The sequence below is a fragment of the Xenopus tropicalis genome, chromosome 6, assembly GCF_000004195.4.
Source record: "Xenopus tropicalis strain Nigerian chromosome 6, UCB_Xtro_10.0, whole genome shotgun sequence".
NCBI classification, from domain to species: domain Eukaryota; kingdom Metazoa; phylum Chordata; class Amphibia; order Anura; family Pipidae; genus Xenopus; species Xenopus tropicalis.
In genome coordinates this window covers 55,211,326-55,231,519 of record NC_030682.2, presented here as the reverse complement: position 1 = coordinate 55,231,519, position 20,194 = coordinate 55,211,326, and the positions used below count along the sequence as shown (strand labels likewise).

General features: G+C 40.6%; 1 protein-coding gene across 2 annotated transcripts in view; it reads left to right on the top strand.

The window, feature by feature from the left end:
• Positions 1-20,194, top strand: part of cul1 (cullin 1) — a 57,007-nt gene that overhangs the window by 1,745 nt on the left and 35,068 nt on the right. The window contains exon 1 of one of the 2 annotated variants that reach the window (XM_012964856.3): positions 15,777-15,890. The exons of the other annotated variant lie outside the window; for it this stretch is intronic. The gene's annotated coding sequence lies outside the window, so the exon portion shown is untranslated. Of the gene's footprint in view, positions 1-15,776; positions 15,891-20,194 lie in introns of those variants that run through there. 2 annotated transcript variants of the gene reach the window in all.

Below are 20,194 nucleotides of genomic sequence, written 5' to 3'. Positions count from 1 at the left end.
TCATGAAAAAAATCACGAGGCACACCACCATTAGAAAATGTTAAAAAATTTAACTCTGTGCCCAGCAGCAGTGCCCCCCTAGTACACTGGTGCCCAGCAGCAGTGCCCCCCTAGTACATTGGTGCCCAGCAGCAGTGCCCCCCTAGTACATTGGTGCCAAGAGCAGTGCCCCCCTAGTACACTGGTGCCAAGAGCAGTGCCCCCCTAGTACACTGGTGCCCAGCAGCAGTGCCCCCCTAGTACATTGGTGCCAAGAGCAGTGCCCCCCTAGTACATTGGTGCCCAGCAGCAGTGCCCCCCAGTACATTGGTGCCAAGAGCCAGCCCCCCTAGTACATTGGTGCCCAGCAGCAGTGCCCCCATAAGTCAGTGTGCCCCATGGCCCCCCCTAATACATTGGTGCCCAGCAGCATTTTACTCTTAGGCGGCTTCAGCAGCATCTTCCCCTCATGTGCGCCGCCTCTGCACTTCTGCCTACACGCGACCACACACAGGCCCTTTTATAACGTTGCGCCCCGTGCGTACTGACGTCACCCGTACACACGGGGCGCAACCAATGACAGGGTAAAAATTGCGGCCCTGCCTACGGCACACCAGGCAACATCTCGCGGCACACTAGTGTCCCCTGTTTGTTCTATTTATTTATTGTGCTGTGCGCATGGGTAGTGCTAAATAAATTAAAGTATACATGTATACATACATTATTTCCAACATAATTATATGTTCTACAGATAAGATCCCTCTTAATTTTGGAACTTGAGGCGCTTATTTGCATTCTCTTCTAGGTGTACAACAGAACTGTCCAACTCAAGCCTGCGGGCTCGATGTGGCCCTCCAAGGGATTTTATGACCCTCGGACTGCATAAGAGCTCCGCTATCCTGTTTGGATGGCAACATCATTTTATCATAGTGGGTTTGCCCACTATATGGAAACAGTTGGACAATACTGGTGTACAAGATAATGTAGCAATACTTGTATTGGTTATATCACCACCACTTTTTTTTTTAAAAATTAATAGAATTCTAAGTTTGCCAAATTACAGCTCCCAGCATATACTGATTTAAGAGAGCTTTAAGAAATTATTGCACTTATAGTTCCAAAGCAAGTCAAATATCTGAGGTAAGACTTTACTGTATGTTCTAGTGAGCCCTTCGAGGGCATGAGCCTAGGGGCCAAAAGGTTTGCTGGAAGTGTAGAAAAAATGGAAGTAAAAGAAAATGAGACACAATGTTCATATAATTAAAGAGTGTGTGGTCTTAAAACATCAATAAATATTTCTCGGAAATACTACCAGGCTTAGTTATGTGTTAATGCTGGAAACCTTGCCAATCAGTTTACACTTTGGGGCTTATTATACTATATATGTTATCCCTTTTTGCAGTGTCCAATTAGCAATAGTCTCTCTTCTAATATGTATTTTTTTTGTTCTTGTGGAGATCTCCATTTTACATGCAACTCAGTTAGGTCATACTCGGATCAGAGTTGCATCTAATTATGTTCTATGGCATGCACTCCGGTGGTCGCCACAAATTCCACTACTTCAGTCCCACCATAAATCCATAGAGCCTGATTTGATTAAACAATGAACTTAGTCATTCAAATACATGTAGATACCATCAAGTACAGGTATGGGACCCCTTATCTGGAAACCTGTTATCCAAAAGGCTCCAAAATATGAGAAGGCCAACTCCCATAGACTCCATTTTAATTAATTAATTAGTTAATTAACGTTATTTCCTTTGTCTGTCTTAAAAAAAAAATATGTTGTGCTTGTTCCTAATTGAGGCGCAGGTATGAGATCTGTTATCTAGAAGCCTCTGAAATACGGAATGACCATCTTCCATAGACTCACATTATTTACTTTTTACTCTGCAATAATAAAACAGTACCTTGTACTTGATCCCAACTAGGATATAATGAATCCTTATTGGAGGCAACATAATCCTATTGGATTTAATTCATGTTTAAATTATGTTTTAGTAAAGGTGGCCATACACGGGCCGATTGTAGCTGCCTATATCGGTCCCTTAGACCGTTCCGACAGCTTATCGGCCCGTGTATGGGCAGCAACGAGGGGCCTGCCTGACTGACATTTGGCCTGAAATTGGCCATATATCGATCGGAATTTTAAAAGATTTAGTCTGATCGGGGGCCGCATCGACTCGTTGATGCGGTCCTCGAACCGACTGCGCTCATTACTGCCATTATAATTATAACCCTTGGGCCAAACGATCGAATTAGCCTACATTTGTCCAATATCGCCCACCCGTAGGTGGGGATATCGGGAGAAGATGCGCTCGCTTGGCGACCTTAAGAGCTAAACAGGAGATTTTGATCAGATTGTGTGTGTAAGATTTACATACTTAAAGTATGCAGATCCAAATTACGGCAAGATCCCTTATTCGGAAAACCCCCAGGTCCCGAGCATTCTGGATAACAGGCATCATACCTGTATAATTAATCCTTATTGGATGCAAAACAGCCTTATTGAGTTTATTTAAAATGTTAATGATTTTTTGGTAGTCTTTAAATATGGTGATCCAAATTACGAAAAGATCCCTTATCACAAAAAACTCCAGGTTCTGAGTGTTCTGGATAAGTCCCATAACTGTACAAGGTACTGTTTTATAATTACAGAGAAAATTGGAATAATTTTAAAATATTAGAATCATGTGCTTAAAATGGACTCTATGGGAGATGGCCTTTCTGTAATTAGGAGCTTTTTGGATAATGGTTTTCAGATAAGGGATTTGTTATCCAGAATGCTCAGGAGCTGGCGTTTTCTGGATACTGTATCTTTCCGTAATTTGGATCACCAGATAAAAATTTTCTAAAAATCAATTTAACATTAAATAGTGTTTTGTCACCAAAATGTGTTAATGCAGCTTAGTTTGTACCACGTAACATAATACGTTAGGTTGAAAAAGGACATGCGTCCATCAAGTTCAACAATAATGCCTATATAACCTGCCTAACTGCTAGTTGATCCAGAGGAAGGCAAAAAACCCCATCCGACTGGTTCAGGGAGGGAATTCACAGCTCTCACAGTAAAAAATCCTTTCCAAATATTTAAACGGAACCTCCCTCCTTCTAAACGGAGTGGGTGCCCTCGTGTCCGTTGGAAGGACCTACTGGTAAATAAAGCTTTAGAAAGGTTATTTTATGATCCCCTTATATATTTATACATACCCTGTTTCCCCGAAAATAGGACATCCTCCAAAAGTAAGGCACCCCCCCGATTTTTCACCCCTCTCGGAAAATAAGGCACCCCCCGAAAATAAGACACCCACTCAAACGATGGAATAAATATGTACTGTATTCTTCTTCATGGAAAAATAAGACATCCCCTGAAAATAAGACCTAGTGCATATTTTGGAGCTTAAAAAAAATACAAGACAGTGTCTTATTTTCGGGGAAACACGGTAGTTATCATGTCACCTTAAGTGCCTCTTCTCCAGTGTAAACAGACCCAACTTGGCCAGTCTTTCTTCATAACTGAGACTTTCCATACCCTTTACCTGTTTAGTTGCCCTTCTCTGGACCCTCTCTAATTCAATAATGTCCCGTTTGAGCACTGGAGACCAAAACTGAACAGCATATTCTAGATGGGGTCTTACCAGCACTCTGTAAAGGGGAAGAATAACCCTCCTGCCATGAATCTATGCCCCTTTTTAATAAAGCTCAAAACCTTGTTTGCCCTTGCAGCTGCTGCCTGGCATTGCTTGCTACAGCCAAGTTTATTATCTACAAGGACTCCAAGGTCCTTCTCCATTATGGATTTGCCTAGTGCAGTTCCATTAAGGGTATAAGTGGCTTGCATATTTTTATATCCCAGGTGCATGACCTTACATTTATCTATATTAAATCTCATCTGCCGCTTAGCCGCCCAGATTGCCAGTTTGTCAAGATGGATGCCACATCCTGGATAGAATTGACTGGGATGCAGAGTTTTATGTCATCTGCAGACACCAATACATTACTTATAATACCCTCCCCTAAGTCATTTATGAACAAGTTAAACAAAAGTGGACCCAGTACAGAACCCTGAGGGACCCCACAGATAACCTTACTCCAAGCAGAGAATGTACCATTAACAACCACCCTCTGTACCCAATCCTGTAGCCAGTTTCCTACCCATGTACATACGACTTCACTAAGACCAATATACCTTAGTACAGAAAGCAGTTGTTTGTGGTGAACAGTATCAAATGCTTTGGCAAAATCCAAATAGATCAGATCTACAAGATGTTAAAGATATTAAAAAGCTTTCAATTAACTTGCCCACCACGGATGTCAAACTTACTGGCCTATAATTGCCAGATGAAAGAGAGTATGAGAATATCAAAAACAGAGGCCACTGTAAAACTTGACCCTAGCTCTCAGTACCCCAGGGGGAGCTGAGGCAACAGTGCAGCTATTGGGTGGGTCTTGGCACTCTGGCTCCTCTACTGTATACACAGAGGAAAAGAACTGGTTTAGCACATTTGCCTTTTCTAGATCTGCTGTAACAATATTGTTACTATAAGTCAATGGGGCCACACTCTCAACCTGCATCTTTTTCTGTTAATATACTTAAAACCGCAATGCGCTTCTCATTTTCTATCTTTGCCTTCCGGATTGCTGTTTTATAACACTTGTTATAGGGGCACATTTACTTACTCACGAACGGGCCAAATGCGTCCGATTGCGGTTTTTTCGTAATGATTGGTATTTGGCGATTTTTCGGAAAATTGACGCAACTTTTTCGTAGCCATTCCGAATGTTGCGCAAAATGTTGCGACTTTTTCATAGCGTTACTACTTGCGCGAAAAGTCGCGACTTTTCTGCGGCTTTCGTGCCGAGTACAAAAGATTCGGATTCATTCAAGCTTCAGTATGGTGACTTTTCTTGGGCCAGGTTGGAGCTGCAGGGTGCCATTGAGTCCTATGGGAGGCTTCCAAAATCATGCTAAGTCTGAAAGTTTCGCCCGCCACTTACGAGCGCTCAATACGAAAAAGTCGCGACAAGATACGAGCGAATCGTAATGGCTACGAAAAACTCGCGTTTTTTCGTGCAAATCGTATTGGTAACGAAAAAGTCACGACAATTTCCGAAAGTCGTAAAGGCGACGAAAAAATCGCAAAAAATACGAAAAAGTCGCAAAATGTTCGTTTTCCAATCGGAATTTTTCCAATTCGGATTCGTTGGTTAGTAAATGTGCCCCATAGTGTTTATATTCATTAAACGCAGCTACTGTTCCCTCTGACTTATATTTCTTAAAAGCTTTCCTTTTTTTCCCTATTAACTTCTTTACCTCAGAGTTAAGCCACATAGGGTGATTCTTAACACTTCTATTTTTTCTTATTAATGGAATAAATTGAGAACAGTAATGATTTAATATCATTTTAAATGACAACCATTTCTGCTCTGTGTTTTTATCAGAAAACATAATGCCCCAATCTATGCGCTGAAGCGCTGCCCTTAAGGAGCTAAAATTTGCTTTTCTAAAATTCAGGGTCTTTGTTGCCCCAGTGTGTATATTTGTTTCCTGCACCTAACATTAAATGAAAAAATACTTTTTTGTGTGGTAAAGCCTCAGCGTTTTACTGAGGTGGCATTGTTTGTGTATCTGGCAGCAAGGTTCACTCTTATCAAAATATCATTTGTTAGGTTTTTTGTTTTTTGCAAACTGTTATTTTCTGCTTCATTAATTTTTAAAATTTTGTATATTTTAAAAATGTACTGCACAAACACATGTTTACAAAGCATTCCTATTCTCTCTTTCCCTGCACTTATGGCAGTGGTTATACATAGTCTTGATTGTTACACAAATACAGCAGTCACCTTCATTTTTAGTATGTAGGTATATTAGGGGGCTGATTTACTAACCAACGAATCCGACCCGAATTGGAAAAGTTCCGACTTGAAAACGAATATTTTGCGACTTTTTCGTATGTTTTACGATTTTTTCGGATTCTGTACGAATTTTTCGGATCCAATACGATTTTTGCGTAAAAACGCGAGTTTTTCGTATCCATTACGAAAGTTGCGTAAAAAGTTGCGCATTTTGCGTAGCGTTAAAACTTACGCGAAAAGTTGCGCATTTTTCGCGTAAGTTTTAACGCTACGCAAAATGCGCAACTTTTTACGCAACTTTCGTAATGGATAGGAAAACTCGCGTTTTTACGCAAAAATCGTATTGGATCCGAAAAATTCGTACAGAATCCGAAAAAATCGCAAAACATACGAAAAAATCGCAAAGTACCAATCATTACGAAAAAAACGCAATCGGACTCCATTCGACCCGTTCGTGGGTAAGTAAATCAGCCCCTAGGTATAGGACCCGTTATCCAGAATGCTCGGGATCAAGGGTATTCTGGATAAGGGGATCTCCATAACTTTGCCTTTCCTTCTCCTATAAGTTATGGAGATCCAAAGTCACTTGGGGGTGTCAAAATGTTAGGCACCCCCAAGTGACTTAAATCGCCTACCTTGTACCCCAGGTTGGTGCCCCTGCTCGGAGAGAACAGCACCAGCCCGGGGTAGCTGCAGCGCTTCCTCCTTCCTGATTCGCGCGCGCACGCGCAGTAGAGTGAAAAGCCAAACAGAGAACAGAGAAGTTGGCTTTTCACTCTACTGCGCATGTGCTGACCACTGGCATTTGCTGGAAAAGGAAGCAGGAAGCGCTCGCTACAGGTACCCCGGGCTGGTGCTGTTTTCTCCTAACGGGGGCACCAGCCCGGGGTACAAGGTAGGCAATTAAAGTCACTTGGGGTGCCTAACATTTTGGCACCCCCAAGTGACTTTGCCTTTCGTTCTCCTTTAAGTCTACTAAAAAATAAATAAAACATTCATTAACCCTTTTACTGCCAGCCATTTTGGTCAAAGCGGAACTTGTATTGCCAGACAGTTTTTGAACATTTTGCACTGTTTCACTTTAGGGGCCTTTCCTCGGGGGGACTTTTAGTTTACCAAGGAAAACAATATATCGTTTTTTTCAGAACAACCTAAGCTTTCAAAATATGGTAGAATTTTTGTGTAATTCCAATTCTGTAACAAGATATAGGCTTCTAAATGTCTAAAAATGCAAAAAAAATCAAATTTTCCATAATATAATCACACATACTAGAAACAAAAATTATTTTATGCACGAATATACAACTGATTTGGAAAGTCCCATGTCTCCTGAACGTGCCAATACCAAATATATATATAGTTTTATGGAGATTTCTCACTTGTATAGGTCAAAAACTCCCAGCAGTACACTACCAAATTCCCAAAGCACTGCTCCAAAAAAACTGCATACTTTGGATTTCAAGGCCAAAATTCCACTAACAGAAGGTTTATCCCAGAAAATTGTACATTTTTGGAAAGAACAGATTCTGGGGAATACAGAATAGGCACAACTGTCTGTCTACTCCAAACTATCAAGTCGCAATGCTTTCCTAAAGTTATTGGTTTTTATCAAAATTTGTGATTTTTTTTAAAAATCGCTTCAAAGCTTCTAGTCTATAGTATCTTATCTCCTACAGGTCATAAAGTAACCAAATAAAACACCCTAAATATGAATGCCTGGGGTCCACTGAACAGTTTGATGCCCAATATGTATAGGTTTACCTAAGTATGTGGCATGTAGGGGCCCCAATGTGAACATACCCCATATGAACTGTCATTTCTGTCATTTCAGCTTCTGCAAAATCAACACATTTACATCATTATATGTGGGATGAAGCTAGTAAAAAGTACGCTCACCCCAGAAAGTCATATATTTTTGGAAAGTACACATTCCCCCGAATCTAAAATGGGTACCCATGTCTTTCTACTCCAAAGTACCAAGCCGCACAGCTTTTCTAAAGTTAGCAATTTTGATGACATTTCCAAAAATCCCCTCAAAGCTTCCATTTTGAAGCATCTTATCTCCCACATAGCATTAGGTACCAAGATAAAACACCCTGAATTTGAACGCCAGGGGTCCACTGAACAGTTTGATGCCCAATATGTATAGGTTTACCCAAGTATGTGGCATGTAGGGGCCCGAATGTGAACATACCCCCATATATACTGTCATTTCTGGCATTTCAGCTCCTGCAAAATCAACACATTTACATCATTATATGTGAGATAAAGCTACAAAAAAGTACGCTCACCCCAGAAAGCCATATATTTTTGGAAAGTACACATTCCCCCGAATCTAAAATGGGTACCCATGTCTTTCTACTCCAAAGTACCAAGCCGCACAGCTTTTCTAAAGTTAGCAATTTTGATGACATTTCCAAAAATCCCCTCAAAGCTTCCATTTTGAAGCATCTTATCTCCCACATAGCATTAGGTACCAAGATAAAACACCCTGAATTTGAACGCCAGGGGTCCACTGAACAGTTTGATGCCCAATATGTATAGGTTTACCTAAGTATGTGGCATGTAGGGGCCCCAATGGGAACATACCCCCATATGATCTATCATTTCAGCTCCTGCAAAATCAACACATTTACATCCTTTATGTGGGATAATGCTACAAAAAAAGTACATTCACCCCAGAAAGCCATATATTTTTGGAAAATACACATCCCCCCGAATCTATAATGGGTAAATATTTCTTATTGCTACAAAGTACCAAGCTGTAAAGCTTTCCTAAGTTTGCAGATTTATATGACATTTTCGAAAATCGCATAAAAATGTTGCAATTTGCCGCATTTATCTCTCACAATTTCTTGATAAAGATCAGATAAAGACAAATCACCCCAAAAAGGAACACCAGAGGTCTACTGAACAGTTTGATGCCCAATATGCATAGATATACCAAAGTCTGCGGTATGTACTGAACCCAAAATGAAAATAGCGCATAAGGATTTCTCGCCTGCCAGCTCAGCTTTTGCACACAGAGCCCCCTGTCAGTGTATTATGTGCCAAAACTTCCCCTAACCATACAGTGACCCCCACAAAACCATATATTTTTGGAAAGTACACATTCTGACAAATCCAACAAGGGTAAAGAGTCCTTTCTACACCAAAGTACCAATCTGCAGAGCTTTCCTAAAGTTATTGGTTTTTATGACATTTCAGAAAATCGCCTAAAAATGTTGCAATTTGTCGCATTTATCTCACACAATTTCTTGCGTACAAAGGCAAGTCACCCCAAATAGGAACACCAGAGGCCTACTGAACAGTTTGATGCCCAATATGCATAGATATACCAAAGTCTGCGGTATGTACTGAACCCTAAATGAAAATAGCGCATAAGGATTTCTCGCCTGCCAGCTCAGCTTTTGCACACAGAGCCCCCTGTCAGTGTATTATGTGCCAAAACTTCCCCTAACTATACAGATCCCCCACAAAACCATATATTTTTGGAAAGTACACATTCTGATGAATTCAAAATAGGTAAAGTTATTTTTGTACACCAAAGTTACACCTGGCAAAGCTACGCTAAAAACAGATTAGGAACACTTATACAGGGATAAAATGTGATAAAACCACAAAAATTGTGCAAATCAGTGAAACAACAAAATAAGTTACATGACAGTGTAATTAGTGGCCAGAATATCTGATCCAATAGTTACGCTGTCAAAATAAACAGTTTTTAGGTAAAAGAAAATAAAAACAAAGTGGTAAAATGAAGAAAAAAAAAAAAAAAAAACAAAACAAAAAAAAACCAAAGTGTTTGTGTATACATGTGTGTACATGTGTAAAAGTTGTGTGATAGTGTGTTAGTGTGTATATGAGTGTAAATAAGTGTATAAAAGTGTGAAAAATGAAAAAAAAAATAAAAAAATGCTAAAATGTGTGCTGTAAGTGTGTGTAAATGTATGTAAGTGTGTATAAATGTATGTAAATGTGTGTATAAGTGTGTAAAAGTGTGTAAATGCAATAAAAAAAAAGTCCTTACCTGTTCCTGAAGACCCGATCGCCTCCTTCCTCATTTGGGCCGGCGCTGGGGGAGAGGGAGGAAGCAGGAAGCAGCAGATGCGATGCGATCGCGTCTGCTGCTTCCTGGAGGGTCCTGCGAGCGATCGGCTCGCAGGACCCTGATGACAGCCCCCCTGGCACATTGCCCAGGGGGGCTGTCATTGTTAGAAGCCCTCTGCAGCGGCGGCACATGCCGCCGCTGCAGAGGGCAGCGCTTAAACGCCAACGACGTATGAGACACGTCGTTGGCGTTTAAGCCCTTTTACTGCCAGCACGTATGCTATACGTGCTTGGCAGTAAAAGAGTTAAACCAAATAGGATTGTTTTGCATCCAATAAGTGGTAATTATATCTTAGTTGGGATCAATTACAAGGTACTGTTTTATTATTACAGAGAAAAAGGAAATCAGTTTTAAAATTCTAAATTATTTGAATAAAATAGAGTCTATGGGAGATGGGCTTTCCGTAATTCGGAGCTTGAGCTTGGATAACGGGTTTCCGGATAAGGGATCCCATACCTGTACTCAGAACTGTCCACATTTAATGGATTATTCCCCTGTTCTCATAATCTAATATAATCTAGATCTGACTGTTATGTCTGAGGAATGCATAAATAACATGGAACTGATAATTAATGCTTATGTACATTGCTGTCCCTTTGTATGTGTGGTGGGATTTACACCCACCACGCTCCATGGTGTATACCCTGGATAAGCTTAGTGCATACATGATTAAATATATTTTTTGATACCCACTTGCGGCTTACATAACTTCATCTAAATGCTCATAAATACACAGCAATTTTATACTGTGATTTATTGCAATGATTGTAATGCAGTAGATCAGATGCTCCTTTACTTAATATAAATACAAATGTATATGATTGAATCGTCATGTGACTCACCAATTACATACACACCAATGTTTGGTTTATACTATTTTTTTTATATACATTTTTATTTCATTACTATTTTATCCTCCAACATGTCAAAGGCCATGCTAATTTTCTAAACCAGAGGCATTAAAACTTTTTATGGGCTAAAGCCCGCCTTTTCTGATTGAAATATAGACAGACATCACCCCCCCAGTGGTTTGAAGTGGCTCAATAGAAAACAATTTGGATTTATTATTTAGGGTGACAGGTCCCCTTTAAAGGAGATGGATAGGTTAAGTCACTGGGGGGTGCCCCCCAGTGACTTTAATCGCTTACCTTTTACCCCAGGCTAGTGCTCCTTTGAGAAGAAAACTGCACCAGCCCGGGGTACTTGCGAGCAAGTGTCTGCTTTTCCTTCTTTTGCCTTTGGATGCTTGGGCATGTGCAAAAAAGTAATCTTTTTCACTGCGCATGCGCCAGCCCCCGGAATTGAGAAGACAGAAGGAAGAGGAATCACTTGCTGCCGTTACCCCGGGCTGGTGCGGTTTTCTCCTAACAGGTGCACCAGCCCGGGGTAAAATGTAAGCTATTACAATCACTGGGGGATGCTTAACATTTGGCATCCCCCAGTCATTTTTACCTTTCCTTCTCCTTTAAGGGCTCTGGCACACGGGGAGATTAGTCGCCCACGACAAATCTCTCTGTTCGCGGGGCAAATAATCTCCCCAAAATGCCATCCCACCGGCGCAAATGTAAATCGCTGGTGGGATGGGCATACGCAGCGGCGCGATTTCAGTGAAACTGCAGAAGTTTCCTCTCAAGGCAACTTCCGCGATTTCACTGAAATCGCACTGCCGCGTATGCCATCCCACTGGCGACTAATCTCCCCGTGTGCCAGAGCCCTAATAACTAAAGCATAATAACTAATGTTTTGAACATCATTCTAATAGGTTAGGGGAGTGACACCGAGTATGAGCTTGTATCCTTCATTTATTTATAGAGAGTTGATAACAGTTGACAGGCCAGTAGAGAGAAATCACACCATTACTTACACAAGTTGCCTTGTGGTAGTAGCAAAGACTTGCATTAAAATTCCCTCTGGAACATAATTACAGTCAAACTTCCATTTTATGTACCCCCATGCTTTTCAGTTGGAGCTTTTCCCGGATCTTACATAATCATTTTGTCCCCTGTAGTGGCTTTTTTTTTTTTTTTAAAAAATACAATTGGTGGTTGACTAGGTTGTACTATGTATATAAAGCAAGTAAACATAGGTACATTAAAGCTGTTTGGTGAATTTTACTGACTAAATATGGGCTGACTGTTTGGGCAGTCATTTCAGTTGGAGCTTTTTCCAGATCTTACATCATCATTTTTCCCCATTTTCCATAAAATGCTTATCCCCTGTGGATGTTATTTTTCCTGCATTCAAGTTTTCTTATTGTAGTTGACACAATTTTTTACAGAAAACCCAATTTTACGTACTCCCATTTTATCTTTTTCCTAATTTTGTTTTATTTTTGGAAGCCAGTTTTGAGTGTAGTGTCCTGCAGGTCCTCCCACTGTCCTTACACTGCAGTGTATATCTTGGCAACCCTAAGGGGCTGATTTACTAATCCACGAACGGTCCGAAGGCATCCAAATGCGTTTTTTTTTCATAATGATCGGTATTTCGCGATTTTTTCATAAATTGTTGCGACTTTTTCGTAGCCGTTACGACTGTTTCACAAATTGTCACAACTTTTTCGTAGCGTTACGACTTGCGCGAATTGTCGCGACTTTTTCGTAGCCTTTGCGCCGAGTACGAAAGTTTTGGATTCATTCAAGCTTCAGTATCGTGACTTTACTTGGGCCCGGTTGGAGCTGCAGAGTGCCATTGAGTCCTATGGAAGGCTTCCAAAATCATGCAAAGTCTGAAAGGTTTGCCCGCCGTTTACGAGCGCTCAATACGAAAAAGTCGCGACAATATACGAGCAAATCGTAACGGCTACGAAAAAGTCACGACTTTTCGCGCAAGTCGTAACGGCTACGAAAAAGTTACAACAATTTACGATAAAGTCGTAACGGCGAAAAAAATACGAAAAAGTCGCAAAATGTTCGTTTCCAATCCGAATTTTTCCCATTCGGATTTGAATTTGTGGATTAGTAAATCAGCCCCTTAGTGTTTATCAAAACACGAGTTCGAATCCCAAATGGGAAAAATTCGGATTGGAAACAGAAATTTCTGAAGATCGCAAATATCACGAAAATGCTTCCGAAAAAATCGTATTAGTCACGATAATATCGTATTGGCGATCCGAAAGTCACGAAATTTTTCGTACCGAACGATTGTAAACAGTGGCAGGACCTTCCTGAATTTTTTGCGCTAGCGTACGAAAAAGTCGCGCAAGCGCAAAAAAATCGGCGGAAATACACTCGGAGCATTTGTGTCTTGATAAATCTCCCCCCAAGTGTACGGTTGGCACTTCACCCCTTTAATACCAGCCACATATTGGATCCTTATTCTGCATGGCAAGTTAGCAGTTAATATAAATTATCACCCTATGAGTACAAAACCCTTAGTATATTAAATCATAACTTTACCATGAACAAAGCAGCAAAGTTCAAATGTTTCATCCAATATGGAGTTATATGGGGATTGCAACTGTATGACACCTGAAACATACAAGCCAGTGTTTTATTTTTCATTTGATATGGGTTTCTGCGTATGAACTAGCATTTGGTTACAAGCAGGTTTATCAGGTTGAGAACCAGTAAGAAGCATCACCAAGGTAGTGTTCACATTGTAGTTTCAGTGATGCTACAGAGATAATGTCATTATCAGCAGCAACCCATTCTGTCATCACTGAAGGTGTGGTTGGTGCTTTGTCACTGTTTCATCAGGATTATATTTTTTAAAATCTGCAGTAGTGGCTTTTTAAAAAAAAAATGCAATTGGTGGTTGACTAGGTTGTACTGTGTATATAAAGCAAGTAAACATAGGTACATTATAGCTGTTTGGTGAATTTTACTGACTTAGGGGCAGATTCGTCAAAGTAGGAGTTTGAATCCCTAAATGGGTAAAATTTGGGTTAGATACAATAATTTCTGATGAGCGGAAATGTCACGAAAATGCTTACAAAAAATCGTAATAGTCCAAAAGTCACAAAAGTTTTATAGCCGGTGATCGTAAATGGCGGGAAAACCATTATGATTCTTCTGTGCATGTTTTTGGAAGCCTCCCATAGGACTCAACAGCACTCTGCAGCTCCAACCTGGCCAAAGGAAAGCCACAATAACAAGCTTTAATGAATCCGAAACTTTCATACTCGTTGTGACAAATACAATTTTGTCGCATAAAATTTGTTGCAAAGTACGAAAAAGTCACGCAAATTAGCGGAAAAAAAATGCAGAAGATACGCAGTCCTGCCTCTCTCAGTGGCAAAATGTAGGGGAAGACCAATTGCAAATTCTCAGAAGTAGCACTCTCAACACAACATACTAAAAGTTTATTTCAAGATGAGCAACCCCTTTAAAAATAAAAGCCACATGCTATGAAAGAAAAGGCAATGCATGAGATACTGTATTACTTTTGGTGTCTTATTTTATATTTTCTGCCACTGAGACAGAAATTCTACTAAAAGTATTGCTATAAATATACCGTTGATGATGTTAGCTGTAGTATTTCTGCTCTCTCAGGGTGAGTGCATGACAGCATGCATTTTCAGGCTGACGCCGTTCCTGTCAGTGCAGTACTTGCTTTGTCTTTAGCATCACAAGACTCCATGTTTAACTTATGCAGTCTTTTAGTCACCCTGCAGTGCAGTACTTGCACTTTTCATCTACTACATATTTCTGCTCACCCCATAAAAACTATCCCTGCAGCATCTTTTATATTATTAGCACCAGCAGGTAATTCTCTGATATTCTGCCATGCAAGCCTTTTAAAACATTTGTATAACATAGTCAATGGCATAACCTGGGTGATTCTTATAGAATTTTTGGTGGGGAATTTTTTTTTTTTTTAAAGAATTCTCCCAAATACTTAATCCTCCACCAAAAAAAATAGTTGAAATACCAGATCTGATCCCTAATTCACATGCAAACTTTACAAAATCAAGAAAAGTGCATCATCTGTAAACAAACAATTTGGCAACACTTTAAAGTTGCATGTCATGGAAGGGAATAGGGTCTTCAGATGACAGTGTTTACTACTGTTACTTAACAACCTGACTTGCTGAATCGCAGCCAATATTAGACTAATAACAAACTATATATTTTCATTGTGTATGTGTGTAAATTATATATAAAAATTACCAGCAATACCGTGTAATATGATGCATAAATATAAGCAAGCTTTGATTTCCACCTCAGCTTGACTAAGTTGGTAACATTTTTGCCTTTTATTTATTACTAAAATGATGACCTCCTAAATCACTTTATAATCTGGGATCCTTCAATTATAGATCTGGTTATAGATCCCCCCCTTCGGCAGCCAATATCAGCCCTGTATGTGCCAGAAGTGAGTCCACCTTGGTCCTCTAAAATCAAAGAGGCAGAATTCAGTTAGCCGCCAGTAGCCAAAGTTGAAGGGGCGTAGTGATAGGGAAGGTTGACCTTGGAGTGGCTAGTATCACCCTGACCCATCAACATGTATATAAGAACAAAAAGTGCGTTTTAATGAAGTTCAGGGTCCGTGTATTTATTAATGCATACCATAAATGAGCGAACCCTAACCTATCTCAGTCCTGGGGACGATGGATAGTCTAGCGACTGCTATGTTTTACAATATCAATCGGGGATTGCCATCTGCAATCACTGAACCTCAAAGGACAAGTAAAGACGAAGTAGTACAAATGTTGTTTGCCATAATTATCTGCGGTACAAAAGCCGCGATGGGCTATCTGCTTGAAGTCTGTTTCAGCTGTCACTAGCACAAGCATTCACTTTTCGCGCCAGCCTTCCCCTGCTCCTTATTCGCTATTGCCTCAGGAAGCGGCGATGATGACGGCAGTCTGCCAGGCGGAAGTTCTTCCAGCCTCGCCGAGCACGGCTATTGGCTGTTTGGGTGAAGGAGTAGGGGTGGGACTTCCGCCTGACAGTGCCCGGCTCTCCCGGGGGTTCTTTCTACTGCGTCTGCCGCCGAGATTCAGGTGAGGTGGGCGTAATAAAGATGGCGGCGCCGGGGTTTAAGGGTGGAAGCCGGGTGATGGCGGGCTATAGAAATGGTTATAATAAACAGATCTGGGAGTCGTCCGCCGCACACTGTTGTATGATTGTTAGACATGAGGTGAAGGCATTTTAAGCCTGTATGTGTAATGGGAAATAATTCTCTACATACGTTTCGCACTTGCTCATAGGTTCGTTTAATAAACATCCTAGCGCCCTGTCTGTTACTTATATTTTTGTTGCTTCTCTTTTAAAGTGTAATAATTCGTTCCATTTATTAGTGCGTGACGTTTGTACTTCTACTTACATATAACCCTGTATTTGTTATTTTTATTGTCTTTACTGTGCTTTGTGAAGAATTATATGGGTAACTATACTTACATATATATGTGTAGGTTTGATCTTGTTTACAAATAATAGAATGCAGGTGTTTAGACTGTAACACCTGTATAGTCTAGGTATAATATATAAATAAATATATATATATATAAATGACCTAGTCTAAACGCATAACAACCATTCAATTATATGTAAACAAGATCAAACCTACACATATATATCAAAGAATATTTAATGTGTGTGTGTGTTCTCAAAAGGATTATATATAGATCCCCAGTACTGAATTTCAGACTTTTAATAGATTGCCTGTTAAGCCAGCCATACATTTACCAACAAAAGTAGTATGTCTGTGTTGAGTGGACTTTACTGGCCAATATCTTTGTAATGCAGATTTTAGTCAGTTCATATATGATTGAACATTGAAGTTGCCAATGTGAAGTGACAGAGAGCACCTGGTACACTAGCAGATTAGGATTTATTGAACAGCAGCTTCTCTTAACTTGTTGCCTTTCTAATCATTAAACTGTTTACTTTAAAGAACATGTAAACCCCACACACAAAAATGTAATCAGTGAACAGCCTCTTTAAAAACTTTCAATACCTGCCACACTGGTTGTCCAGAGGTTAATAGTAAGGCTGTAGCATCCCCTTAATCACTTAGATTTCCTTCTCCTCCTGTAACCCACTCGGCCCCCTCCCTCAGGAAATTACTTTGATTTCTGGCCCCTGGGCATGCTCAGATTACTAAACACGCCCTCCAATCTAGCAGCCAATGAAGAGATGGCATTGCTGGTTCCCATAGAAACTCAGTTCTAGCTGTCTGCTTCAGTTTTTGTCTCCTGAGCTCAGCTTTACTATTACAGTGCTCAAACAAAGCAGAACTTTTATCAAAGACAGTTCTGCCTGTGTGAGCCGGTATTCTTGATAAAATGTATGCTGTATAAGGGTCTGTGTGTCTATGCTGTTTGCAGATTTAAATGTATCTGATTATGTATCAGAGTTAAAATGGCCACTGGCTGAAAGCTGCTATTTGCTTTAGGAAAATGTGATGGTGCTCGCAAGCGGAGGGGATATATGCAGTACAAATGATGCCATTTGGGTGGAGGAGACGTGCCCAACTGATATACAGTGTAGGCAAATGTAGGCTTTTCTTGTCCTTTAACAAACAGCAATGTGAAGGTGACTGTAACTTACTTGGCCACTTTTACAGTATCCACCCATTCACCCGCCACCCAGTCAGTTGGATACTGAAGGGTATCACCCATCAGATGGCCATATTTACAGTTGTATGCAGTCTAGAAAACTGTTGAATTTGGTTAAAAAAAAAACCCAGTAAATTGATATCCTGCAGAAAACATAAATGGAATATACATATAGATATTTATGGTACATGATATTGTAACTAGAGTGGCTTACTCGTTCCTTAGCCTCTCTCAATCCCCAGACTGGCTGTATACCAAAAATCAGCACTTTGTTTTCTTGGTCTGACAGGAACTTGTTAACAGCTGAAGAGGAACCTTTAAATTGGGGCACCTTAGGTGGCTGCAAACACAATCCTAATAATTGTCTCTTATCATAATTTTTCCTAACATTGATCTTGTTAATGGGGTAAGTCATTAATCAATAAGTCCATATGAGGGGTAAGTCATTAATCAATAAGTCCATATGATGAGTATGGGTGGCCTTAAACAATGCCGTGTAATTTTTCTTTGATTTTAAATGTTACTATATAATTGTATTATGTGCGATCACTTTGGCTGCTCTGTTAACCTTGCCTACCATGGGCCAGGACAGAATGGCACGTTTTTAATTCAAGATTTGCCTCTTATACAAGAAAGTTATGAGTGTAAATATACCAGAAAACCAACCAAAAAAAAATGTAAGGAACAGTACTTATTGTCTAATAACCAGTGCAAACCTTACAAATCATTAAGGTTGAGGAGACTGCCTCATACAGATACAAATAAACAAAAGGAATTCCAGAATTTCTCTTTTTTTTGTTTACAGTGCAAACATATAATGTTTTTTTCTTCCTTGCTTTATGTGGCTCTCCACCTATTCTTGCTGATAAGTTAAAAGAGAAGGAAAGTAATTTTGTCATTTTACTGCCAATAAATTAGCCACTTTAGTGTCACCTAGAATGCTATATTTATTCTATTAAGAACTTTACCATACCTGAATAAAGAGCCCTAGAAGCTCCCTGTGTTTGTTTAAGATAGCAGGTGCCATTTTAGCTCAGTCTCCATAGCTTCCTGGTGCAGCTCTAGGTGTTGGTAGCTCAGATCACACATTATGATGGGATGGGGGGAGTGAATTATTTTGGGAGGGGGAAGCGGAGAGAGAGCTGTGCAGACTCTGGCCTCGGGAATTAAGGATTTTTCTGAGAGAGGAAGTCAGATATCGAAGAACATGTATACAAAAAAAAGGAGACAAGAAATCCTGTGGTTCTTTTAAAAGAGGACTCAGTGCAGCAGTCCTATGAGTGCTTATGGCTGTATTTTCGTAGACCTTTCTGATAAAGCTTAGCTTCTTTATTGCTAAGGGTGGCTATACACGGGCCAACCGTAGGCAACTTTAATTGGCCCATATATGGGGCCCTCAGATGGGGTGAGGAGCATATCTGTACATTGATGCAGCCCTCTTTCCGATGGCCTCCATCCCATTAGTGTGATCTAATATCGCCCTAGTCAAGCTTTGGTGTCCTCGCGAAACAAGTCAATCTTTTATATCTGGTGCCTTCTATATATTTTGTTGCATTTAGATAGTAGTATTAGGGGATTCCCTCTCTCACAAACTCTGCTTGAAGCAATAAGATAGTAACATACTTGAGTAGAGAGGTTTCACGGCTGTTGATGTAATAGATATAAATAACTGTTGGCACATCTATCATCTGATTTTTATTATATGGGCTTGGTCTATGTTGACACTTTTAAAGATGATTAGTCTTTGCCTTGTGGGTTTCAATTCACTATTCAGATTCCTAAAGAAAAGAGAAAAAAAAGCTACACTTTACTAATGGAAGCTGAATGTACATAATACTTTAAGTCAGTGCTGTCCAACTTCTGTTGTACCGAGGGCCGGAATTTTTCCGACCTACGTGGTGGAGGGCTGATAATGGAAGCCAGTTTTTACCACTCCCCTTTTTGAAACTGCACCCACTTGAAACCACACCCATGTTATCACATGACCATACCCATATTAATTGTTGTAGTACAGCAAAACCCTGCCATACTCTGCCTTCCCTACCCTGCCTGTGTGTGCCATACTCTGCCTTCCCTACCCTGCCTGTGTGTGCCATACTCTGCCTTCCCTACCCTGCCTGTGTGCCATACTTTCACTGTGTGTGCCATACTTTCACTGTGTGTGCCATACTTGGCTGGTTTGTGCCATACTTGGCCTGTGTGTGCCATACTCTGCCTGCCCTACCCTGCCTGCGTGTGCCATACTCTGCCTGCCCTACCCTGCCTGCGTGTGCCATACTCTGCCTGCCCTACCCTGCCTGCGTGTGCCATACTCTGCCTGCCCTACCCTGCCTGCGTGTGCCATACTCTGCCTTCCCTACCCTGCCTGCGTGTGCCATACTTTCACTGTGTTTGCCATTCTTGGCTGGTTTGTGCCATACTTGGCCTGTGTGTGCCATACTCTGCCTGTGTGTGCCATACTCTGCCTTCCCTACCCTGCCTGTGTGTGCCATACTCTGCTTGCCCTATGATGCCTGTGTGTATGGCACACACAGGCAGCATACAGTGACACAATGCTGGCACTGCTCCTACAGTCTGCACAATAACTATATATTAAAAAACTTTTTAATTGAAGTACCCCCTCAGTATATGTTCTTTTTGTAGTGTGCAGGGATTATTTGTGGGTTTCTACTGCTCCTGAGGGAACAATGGGGGTGATTACAGCCTGAGCCTGAGGTGTGAACACTGCAGGGGTAGAACAATGCAGA